Source organism: Monodon monoceros, unplaced genomic scaffold (assembly GCF_005190385.1).
Source record: "Monodon monoceros isolate NGI ecotype Baffin Bay Population unplaced genomic scaffold, NGI_Narwhal_1 Super_Scaffold_16, whole genome shotgun sequence".
Lineage (NCBI taxonomy): Eukaryota > Metazoa > Chordata > Mammalia > Artiodactyla > Monodontidae > Monodon > Monodon monoceros.
This window is the reverse complement of record NW_021703772.1, coordinates 71,064,613-71,075,771: the sequence shown is the minus strand read 5'-3', so window position 1 is coordinate 71,075,771 and position 11,159 is coordinate 71,064,613. Positions and strand designations below refer to the sequence as shown.

The window sequence follows — 11,159 nt, the reverse complement described above, 5'->3', positions numbered from 1 at the left end:
GAGACATCCATACAGCTTTTGTGAAGAAGGATGAAGTGTTTAGACCACATTCTTCCTCTGTGGCTGAGCTGACTGTTCAGGGCTTTGGGTCTGCCTTCAAGGACAGGGGTAGGATAGTAATGACAGATGCTGTTCGTTGAGTCCCCGTGGTGGTTCAAACCCCCTGTTCAGTGCTTGAGGTGCATTATCTCACTTAATTCTTCCCACCACACTGTGGGGTTGGGTTTATGATCTTGCTTTACAGATCAGCCTGACGTTCAGAGAGATGACTTGCCCGAGGTCACACACTAGTCAGTGACAGAGTTAAGATTTAAACTCCAGTCTGACTCCAAAGCACTTGCGATGGTGCTACACTGCTTCTTGAACGTCTGATGAACAGTACTGGTGGTCGTTTGGCGGATTGCAAGCCCTGTGGTATTTGAGTAGTGTAGAAGCCAGAGCAGCGGAGAGCCAGGAGACTTGGATTTGAATCCTGACTCTACCATTTACTGGCTGTGTGATCTCTGAAAAATTTCTAACCTCTTCCAACTGTCTCCTCATCTATGTGTGTCTTGTGTGTGGTGGAGTATTAGTACTGTTCATTTCTAACCTCTGTGATCCCATGAGCCTTCAAGGGGCTTTTCCTTTCCTGTAATTGAGGTGCAAGTTTGTTCTTTTGCTCTTTAGGCGAACTCAGCAGCGAGGAAACACTTCTATTTGAAATTCAAGGACTGAGTTAATTTCTGCCCTAGAGATATTGTTCCTTCTCTGCAAAATTCATTTCCTCTGTGGACTGCCCCAACACAGGCTAGCTTCCATTTCCCGGGTGGACAACTCCATTGTATGCTGAACCTGGCTCTCTGTTCCCAAAGGAGCCATAGAGAGGCCCATAGGACGTGCTAGAAATACAAAATGGTATTTTATAATGTTATTTCAAAAGAAAGCCACTAAAGGTGGCTCTCATCTGAAGGCAATAAATGTTACTTCCAGTGGCTCCGAGAACCGAATATTCATGTAGTTTCCTGTTTGGGGTGCTTTGGTTCTATTTCTGTAAATGAATGAGGTTTTATTTATTGCATTCCCTCCTTGTACATAACTCACTATGATAATGCCGATGAACTTTCTCTGAAAACTGCTGTCTACACTTAAAGTGTCCCCCGTTCCACTCCCCCCACCCCCCCACCCCCCGCTTTTTAGGCTTGCACCCATTTTCCTCCTGAGGGAAACACATACATTGGCTCCCCTGCCATGAGCGGTCACCACCCGCTGCACACTGCTTGGCATTCTTTAGGATCAAGTGACATGGGCCCAGCTGTATGTGGGGAGCAATGTTGGAAAATTCCTTTGATGTTGCGCCTTGTGACACTCAATGACTGAATCCAAGCTTTTGCTGTTTGACCAAATGCCAATGTGCTAGTTCCTGAATATCTATGATCTTACAGATAGCTGGACGGAAAAATAAGAACAAACCACCAGAAAAAAATATTTCAAAACTATTTTGCAGGGCTAATTAAGGGAAAGCTTTGATTAATTGGAAAGCTAGTTGAGCCGAGTGTTCTAGTTAATTAGGACCTAAGGTATAATACTTAAAAAAAATTCATTTACTATGTACAGAGTGTCATCTATGTATAAGGTATTACGAATGCAAAGAGGGGTAAAAGTTCATACCGTGCTTTTATCCAAAGCATCTTCTGGTTTTCTTCTACCCATTATTGTTGGAAATTCGGTCCTATTTCCTTCCAGTCCTTTTTAATGCTTGTTTTCTTGGTGCAAATGATTCTGTATGTGATCATTTAAGTATCATCTAAGCATGTAATGATGTACTTAAACATTTCCTTATTTACTTAAAATCTAGGTTGCTTCCACTTATTTCCCATGATAAAAAGAAAATGCCATGAAGAAAAGCTTTACACACAAAGATTTCCCCTTATTTATTTATTTTTTTTTGTATTTCCAATGACAAATTCTCATATGTAGAATTATTGGATCAAAGAAGACAATTTTATCTGCTTAGTGTTATCGGTATGCATTGCAACTACTTTCCAAAGGATTTATACCAATCTACGCTTGCTCTACCATTGTTTGACCATAAGTCAGTCTCTCCTTACTATCTCCATAAGTTAACACCCATTATTTATTTAATTCATACAATAACCTTGTAAATTCAACAGTCTACAGATGAATAGATGCTGGGAAAGATTAAGTGACTTGCCCAAGTCGGTACAATATGAACAGAGCTGGAATTTGATCTTGCCTATTTTGAGTCCAGACCTGTGGTGTGCTTCATTCTACCACAAGCTGCCCCTTAAATAACCAGATGGGTCTGGGCTAATGAGGCCTCCAAGAGTAGCTTGGAGGGGCTCCGTGGTTGGTATGTACAATGATGGAATTGATTAGCAGGATTGTCCAAATGGCTTTGTTCCCTTAAAAAAACAAACATTACCTAGAACGGAGTGAATTTTTGATTAATTTCCACGTGCTGTTTCACCCTCCCACATGCACATTAAAGCAATTAAACAAGAATGTTTTTCAATAGTGCCCAAGTGTTGGAGTATTTTAACTAAACTCAGAGATACATGAGTAACACCAGTGGAAGCTGTTCATGCATATCTGAGGCAGAATGCGGCTTTTTGACGTGAGCCTATTAAACACAAGGAAATTCATAGTTAAAATTCCACTCTTAGCTCTCCAGCCAAGACAGGAATGGCCCTGGCCACAAAACATGAAGGACAAGGTGGCCACAAGGCCCAGTAATCTGTTGGCATTATAGAGCAGGGCAGGCAAACCACAGTAGATCAAGGTCTCAGCTTCATTCTTCAAAAAGCCGATTGGATGAAAATATGTGCTTCATTCTTCAAGGTGAGAAGTCTGGTTTTGCTGGAGCATGGTGTGTGGAGAAAATGAAAGGCACCTCCCAGTAGGAGGGCGTTTGGAGGCCCCAGGTATCCATTTTGGAAGGTCATCTTGGAAGAAAATTTGGGACCACGTGGCCTTCTTATTCTCTGTAGGAGTGAAGAGAAGGAAAATCCAGTTTGGAGGGTACAGTCGTGTAACATGGCAGCATCTGCCAACTTTGGCGCCACCGAGTGTGGCTCGGGGCAGTGTTTGTGCTTCCACTCAGCGGGAGGCTCTTGGGGTTTAGAAGGTCCCCCGTGAGCTGAGCAAGAGGCTGAAGAGTAGAGTTTAGCAAAACTCAGGAATGAGCTCACCTCACTTAGATGACAGAATCCCATTAATCTCTACTCAGATCACCACTGAATGGACTTAAAAGACAAAACTACAACAAATCACCAGCATCTAAGACACAGAGCTACAACTCTGAATGTGGGGAGCAGAAAGAATGTCTTGTTAACATCACCTGACTTCTTTGGGATAACTGTAAAGAAGAATGGCTTCTTCAAGCATTCAGATAATCTCCTCTAGAGGCTTCTACAGGGAGATGAAACTGCTTGGTGCATCCTTCAGTGCCGAGAAGCCGATTTAAATTCACCCTGCCTTTAAGGAGAAAAGCTGGAAACAGCAGGATGCATTTGTAGGAATGCCGAGAAATGAACAGCTCTCTGGGTCCCTTGTTCTGTAACCACATTTTAGTTTTAATCACTGAGGCATCCTGTAAAAACAGTAACAAAAAACAGCTGGGAAGTGGCATTGATTTCAAAATCACATAATGACATCTCCACTCCATCAATGTATCTTCATAGCCTTTTCCCTGAAAGGCCAGGCAATAAATGTACATATGGTCCAGAGCTCTGCCTGGAGCTGGGCTCTTGTTTTGCTGGTGGCATTTGAGAGAAGGCATGCTGAGTTGAGTGCCAGGGGCATTTTCCCGCAGTCTAGTCTAAACAGCTATTTTCTCTGACGCGACTAGGATGTTTTCTGTCACCTCCAAACATTGCAACTGTGATAGCATTATTTCCAAGGCTTGTAGCCTCTGTGACAGTCAGGAATGCAAGAAGATGGACTGCTCCCGCCCGGGCCTGGCCAGGAGGTGGAAGTGGGGAGGAGCTACCCTCATTCTACCCCCTGTTGTTTTTGGAAGGCTTTCCTCCGGGTTTTTACTACTGGGTGGTCCCTTGGGCCTCCCACTACATTCCAAATATTTCCAAACTCTCTGAGAGGTGGCAGTTCTACCCCTGGAGCGGACTCCCCTGCCTCGGGCGGGAGGCTGGGTGGCGCTGGCTGTCCCTCGGGCACAGCATTCCTTTGTGCTTTCCCCCTTCGCTGGCTTTGAAGTCAGTTCGAACAAGATAGAACTGTGAACCTGAAGTTCTAAGATTCCAGATACAGAGGATTTTTATTTTGCAGCCCCTTATGCTTGAATGCTCAGTGGTCTCCAACATTTTGGATGACTCACCAGAATCAGTAAAAGATGTTAAGCAGATACTCCCAATACTCTTATTTGTTTATAGGTACACATGTACTATTGAACTAATACATTATTAATTAAAAACAAACAAAGAGAATGCTTTTTAAGGTGAGACAATATTAAGTGCATTGTTTTCTGGATGGCAAAAAAAGCCCTTTTTGCTTTCATTAGCTATTCACATTGTATGCTCATTTTATATTTATATGCTTCACTCGAAAAGCGGCCATTACCACTTTGTGATTTGATTCAAAAGTCTGATTCTAAGCACAGTTTATTTTGGTACCTGATTAGTGACTACTGTGTCTAAAAGCAATGCTACAAAGATATGCAAGAAGTACATTGTTGTCTGTGATGACTCCATCTTGACATGTTTTGGGCCACATCCACTATCTAGGCAAAGATTCTGATGAAAGTTTATTAATAAATTTCCATCTTTTTTGGCGTCAATCAATTGCTCTTATAATCTAATGAAAAACTGCTTCCAATTGGCCAAACCCAGAGAAAGTCAGAAGACAAGGAAGCCTCATTGAAGCACCATTTTTGCAGATAGCAGATAGCTAGAGATCTGCTCAAAGCTCTCTGAAATTATACATTTGAAAGGTTTTTAAATAATTTCTTTAACTCCTACTTCCAAGTTTTTAAAATGTGTATTTATCGGAATTTTTAACAGAGAAAACATTGTTTTCAGAAACGATTTACACAATGGTGGAAACAATTCTAAATATCCATTTCCAGAGTGTTCTCTCCATAGCATGAATTTCTTTTTCAGAACAGTCACTTTCTCACTCCCTGCTTACAACGATGTCAGCATTTCCTGGGCTAGACCGATTTCTCATCTTTATTTACGAAGAGCTCACCACTAAGTTGCATATTCTAATAGCTTCTTGTCACCGTTGGAAATTTCAGAAAATGTTTTTCACATGGTAAGATGGCAGAGGGTTCATCTCACCTGATGAACCGTTCTGGTCTGGGTCTGCTGGGTAGGATTACATTTTAGGAACAACCCAGACAAATTGCTGGAAACAGGTGGATGAGTCTAAGCTCCGGCAAGTAACGGCTGATGCACACAAATGGGGTAATTGAAGAGGGTTTAATAAAGACGGTATATTATATTATATCATATCATAATAAAAGCAAAGGGAAACCAGCCACGATAGAGCAGCAACAGCAGGGAGCCCTTTCTTCCTTCCCCTAAGCCTGGAGTCCGGGGAGGGAGCAGTAACACAAGCCAGGGAGAGAACTGTGGCTCTACGACAGGGAGCATGGTCTGCACCTGTGATTTTGGTAGAAGGCCCTAACAAAGTACCATGATTGGGCAGCTTAAACAACGGAAATTTATTTTCTCACAATTCTAGAGGCTAGAAGTCCAAGATCAAGGTGTTGGCAGTGTTGGCTTCTTCTGAGGTGTCTCTTCTTGGTTTATAGATGGCTGTCTTCTCCCTGTGTCTTCACATGGTCTTCCCTTTGTGCATGTATCTGTGTCCAAATCTCTTCTTATAGAGACATCAGTCATATTTGATTAGGGCCCATCCTAATGACCTCATTTTAACTTAATTACCTCTCTAAAGGCCCTATTTCTAAATACAGTTACATGCTGAGGTCCTGGGGATCAGGCCTTCACATATGGATTTAGGGGAGACACGATTCAACCCGTGATGGGGACACTGCCAATCTGCGGGCCACAGGGAGGAAGCCTGGGCAATAAACCTTGATTAATCATCCCTCCAGCCCACTGGTTGCAGGTACCTCACACTGGCCAACTCCAGATGGAAGCCAGAGGCAAGGGAGCCAGCTTGATGCCATCCTGAAGGTCAGTCTCCTGAGACACAGGAGTTAAAAAGAGTAATCTGGAGGAGCAAACAGAGAACACCCAGCTCGCAGTGCTGAACTTAGAAAACAGAGATTTCGTTGACCTATAGTGTTATAAATAATCTAACATAGAAAGAAGGAAAGAAGCCAGATAAACCAGGGTGTTTGGCCTTGTGGATTGCAAAAGAGATGCTAGTTTCACAGAAATGCTGTTACGAGGCTTGGGTTTGTGGAAACAGTTTGAAAATCTTACACAGCACTGGTCCTTGCAAAAATTAGAAAAAGACATCCCTGTGGGCAAATTGGAGAAAGGAGGCTTCAGCTGGACTGAGCGGTCCTTTTATGAGCTCACCATTCGCCGTCCTCAGCGAAGCACCCCCTGCAGGACCCTGGGGAGCCACCCTTATCACGGACTCAGGTTCAGAGTCGAGAAGCCAACAGCCCTTCGTTCCAGCCCCTCATCATGAAGAAATGGAAGGATAGATTTTGATGTCGTCTCTGCTATACCCTGCGAACTGGTTTCCCTCTAGTTCACATGGGAAGAATCATTAAGCTACAGAAGAATTTATCACTGACTCTTTTATTAAATCAACCCCCCTTTGCTGGCATTTTCTGGCTGATTTGAACTTAAGTAACAATTTGGTGTATCTTCCACCTAAAGGGAGCCATTAATGTCATTTAGATAATCGTTCCTTGTTAGCACTCTGGTAACCCCATTTTAAGAGTTTGGGATTACTGACAAACATGAGATTTGCATATAAGCATCGGATTTTATTTATCCATCAGCCAGAATGCGGCTTACGGCGAGAAAGCTGTGCTCTACGCAACTCCGGGGGCGCCATTCGCATAGTCATTGTAGATTTGTATGGTCATTTTGATCATTTTCTGGCAGGTGCAGTACGGAGTTCTAGGAACAGTGTACCTCCTGTGTCCCCAGTTGTTACAAAGCTGCTGGTTGGGTAAGTGACCAACTTAGGTTAGGTAGCTGTGTGTGAGGAACTCTGCTGGGCACTGGAGTGGTCTGGGGAAAGGGAAGGACCCAGTAAGACTAAGACATGGTCTCAACTTCTCCATAGAGTGAAGAGGAGGACACCTGGGCACCCCCTCAGCCTCAGCTTCAGAATAATGCCCGGAGGAACAACCTCCACCTGCCCTACCCTCTCAGTGATCGCTGAGTGCTATCGGTGATTGAGAAGTGAAAGGTCTGGAAGGAGAACATTCCACACCCCACTCAGGTGGTGGCAACATGAGGCTGCTGTTGGGCTGGAAGGGCTGAGACTGGGAGAGACCCATGAGAGCCACTGCTGAGCCAGGAGTGGAGAAGTATTCCTGAGGCTGAGGGGTGGGAGCCAGTGGGAAGTAGGGTGGAGGGTGAGGGGGGCTGGCCCAGAAGCAACCCGGTCTGATCCACAGCTGCTTTGGGTGTCCATGGACACCGCGGAAACAACATCCACAGCACCAAAGCACCATGACAAGGAATGGCATCCTTGCTTAGTCAAGCCCCATTCCTTCTTTTCAAGAGAAAGGAGGGGAGCTCTTTTTCAGCGTTTACACGGGAGGCCAACACAAGTCTACGTGGGACTGTACACTGGTTACACCTTGACCCTGCACCTTCCCCTTCCCGTGAGGGCTAGACCCCTCCGCTGTGGCTCCTCATCCTCCCTGCTATCTTTGTCAATATTCACCTCTCACCCACTGGACCCTTACTACTAGTTTTTGTTTTTGTTTTGTTTTGCTTTAAATCTCAAGTAGGGGTATTCTTTGCACGAAAGACAGGTATTTCATTTAATCTTAGGGTCTGTGATGACCACTTTGAAAACATTTTGGCATTATCCTGTAAAGCTGAAGCTAGGCATATCCCATGATCCAGCAACTCCGCTCCTGGGCATATACCCTGCAGAAATACAGGCACAGATGCACCGAGCATTTTCATCATAGCGTGTTCAGAATAGTCAAGAGCTCCCACGTCTATCAAAAATAAAATAGACACACTTTGGTATATTTATACAATGAAATACCATGCAATGATAAAAATAAATTACAGCTAAGCAAAAATGCACGAGTAAATCTTCAAGATATAATATTGAGCAAAAGATGCCAGACACAACGAAATATTGAAAGCACAATTCCACTTATAGAAAGTTCAAATATGGACAAAACTAAACTCTAGGTTTTAGGGAAGCATATTTAGGTGATACAATCATAAAGAAAAGCAAGGAGGTGAATAACATAAAGTCTGTGGAATGTTACCTACTGAGCTGAAGGAGGGGTTGATGACTGTCAAGAGGCACAGCTGTCGGGGCATCTAGGGAGGGGGCCATGTTCTATTTCTCAACTCGGGTGGAGGTACAGGTACTCATTTTGCTACAAGACTTTGAGCTGTACATCTATGGTTTATGCACTTTTCTAAGCTTATTTCACAACTGAAAAAAAAGTTCAAAAGAAAGCAGTTATTTATTGCCTAATTATTCTCAAGGACTTTAAGTACTGAGTTGACTCTTAAAGGATAAATAGGAGTTATCCAGGTGGAGGAGACCATCCTAGGAGCGACACAAGAAGGGGCAAAGGTACAGAGTACAGAGGTCGGCGAGGAGCGGCGGGGTGGGAGGCCGCAGCCGCCGCTGCCGCAGGGAAGGTGCCGCGGGCAGCCGGGACTCCTGGCTTGGCTGTAACCCGGTCCAGGGCCAGGTGGGACCGCGAGGGCCCATGGCCGAGCCGGCTCCGTTACCTCTGACTTTTGAGGATGTGGCCGTTTATTTCTCCGAGCAAGAATGGCGGGATCTAGAGCCATGGCAGAAGGAGCTTTATAAGCAAGTAATGAGAACCAATTATGAGATTCTTGTTTCTCTAGATGATGGACTTCCCAAACCGGAACTAATATCCTGGCTTGAACAGGGGAGAGAACTCTTCAGGATCTGGGGAGAATCACAGAAATCAGAAAACATAATTTGCACCTCTGCTGATTTGCATTTGGATCCAGTTATTGAGGGACAACTGTTTGTGGGAAGCCAGCAAGCTGTGAAACCAGGAGAAGCCCACTGCCATTTCCAAGTAGATCCTCTTCAGAGTCAGCGTTCCTCTGAACCCTTATTAAAAGTGAAGGGAAAAAGTGAAGATGTTTCCTTCAGGCCTGACCAAGTCGTCGCCCTCCTGAATCCACAAAGACACGATACTCGGGCTCTAGTTCCAGTAGTCCACAGCTCCAGGGAACCCACCCAAAGAGACACAATCGTAAGTCCCAGGACCCTCGGTCCCCCAGGCTTCCAGGAAACCTCTGGGGAGGGCCTCCAGCACCCTTGCCCCGTCTGTGCGGAAGGCTTTTGGAAGAACCTCTCAGAGCAGCACCAGGGGAGCCAGAAGGACCCACCACACAGGGCCTAAAATCAGTTCCGCAAACAAACCGACGCACACAGCCGCTGAGCATCCCTCGGGGCCAGAGGCACTTCCGCTGTCCAGAATGTGGGCGGGGCTTCCGCCGGAAGTGTTTGCTTAGACCCCTGGCAATCCACCGCGAGGAGAGCAAGCTGCCAGGCAGCGAGTGTGAAGTGTACACCCACCACCTGCGCTCGGGGCAGAGGCCTTCCCAGTGACCCGGCTGCGACGGGAGAGGCCCGGCTCCAGGAGAGAGGGTGCCGGGGCCGCCTCCGAGCAGGCTGAGCTCCCGCGCTTGGGAGAGAAGCCGGGCCTGAGCCCGGCTGGCGAGGAACGCCCAGAGGCTCTCGAGCCCGGCCCCGGCGCGGAGAGGCCGGCCTCCTGCGGCCCGTCCGTCCGGCGCTCCTCCCCGCAGTGCGGGCTTCTAGACCACACCTACGTGCACGGCGCAGAGCGGCCCTTCCGGTGCGCCGAGTGCGGCCGGGCTTCCCGCCAGCACGGGCGGCTGCGGCTGCACGGGCGGCTGCACTCAGACGAGCAGCCTTTCGCGTGCCCGGAGTGCGGCCTGGGCTTCCGGCTGAGGAGGCACGGCGGCGAGAGGCCGCTCTCCTGCGGCGAGTGCGGCCGCGGCTTCGCCCACCCGTGCAAGCTGCGTGAGCACCTGCGGATGCACAGCGGAGAGCGGCCCTTCGGCTTCCCTGAGTGCGGCAAGAGCTTCCGCTTGAAGGGCATCCTGAAGGCGCACGAGCGCCCGCACAGCCGCGAGCGGCCCTTCCAGTACGCGGAGTGCGGCAAGGGCTTCACACGGCCGTCCAAACTGGCCGAGCACTTCGCGTGCACAGCGGCGAGCGGCCCTTCGGCTGCCTCGACTGCGGCCGCTGCTTCCATCTCAAGGGGCAGCTGCGGAGCCACCAGCGCCTGCACACGGGCGAGAGGCCGTTCCCGTGCCCCGACTGCAGCAAGAGCTACCGCGTGAAGGCCGACATGAAGGCGCACCGGCTGCTGCACGGCGGCCGGATGCCCTTCTCCTGCGAGTGTGGCAAAGGCTTCGCCAAGCAGTCCAAGCTCGTGGAGCACATCAGGACGCACACAGGCGAGAAGCCCTTTCAGTGTCCCCAGTGCGACAAGAGCTTCTGCTTGAAGGCGCAGCTGCTCAGCCACCAGGGCCTGCACACCGGTGAGAGGCCTTTCCGCTGCCCCGAGTGCGATAAAAACTTCAGGGAAAGGGGCCACATGCTTCGGCACCAGCGCATCCACAGGCCTGACAGGCCGTTCACCTGTGCAGACTGCGGCAAGGGCTTCATTTATAAGTCGAAACTCGCCGAACCATCAGAGTGCACACGAAGTCCTGTCGTGCCCCCAGTGAGCCTGACGTTAAGCAAAGGCTCAGCCAACTGTTTGCGATGATTGAGGCCGACTGGAGTTGAGGCCGAGTAGGGCGCCCTGCGGTGATCGAGGCCGACTGGATTTGAGGCCGAGTTGGTCCGCCCAAAGCGGTCAGCAGAGTCGGTGTTGCCAGGGAGTCCACAGCCAGCGCAGCCAAACCCAAAATCTGGTAAGACAGATGGAAGGAACAGGGGCCCTTTTTTGAGCAAGAATGTGATACAGGTTAGGCATGTGAGAAACCACAAAG

At 47.7% G+C, this 11,159-nt stretch overlaps 1 pseudogene; it reads left to right on the top strand.

The window, feature by feature from the left end:
* Nucleotides 1–8,860: 8,860 nt before the first annotated feature.
* On the top strand, nucleotides 8,861–10,953 carry LOC114896582 (annotated as a pseudogene).
* Nucleotides 10,954–11,159: the final 206 nt, after the last annotated feature.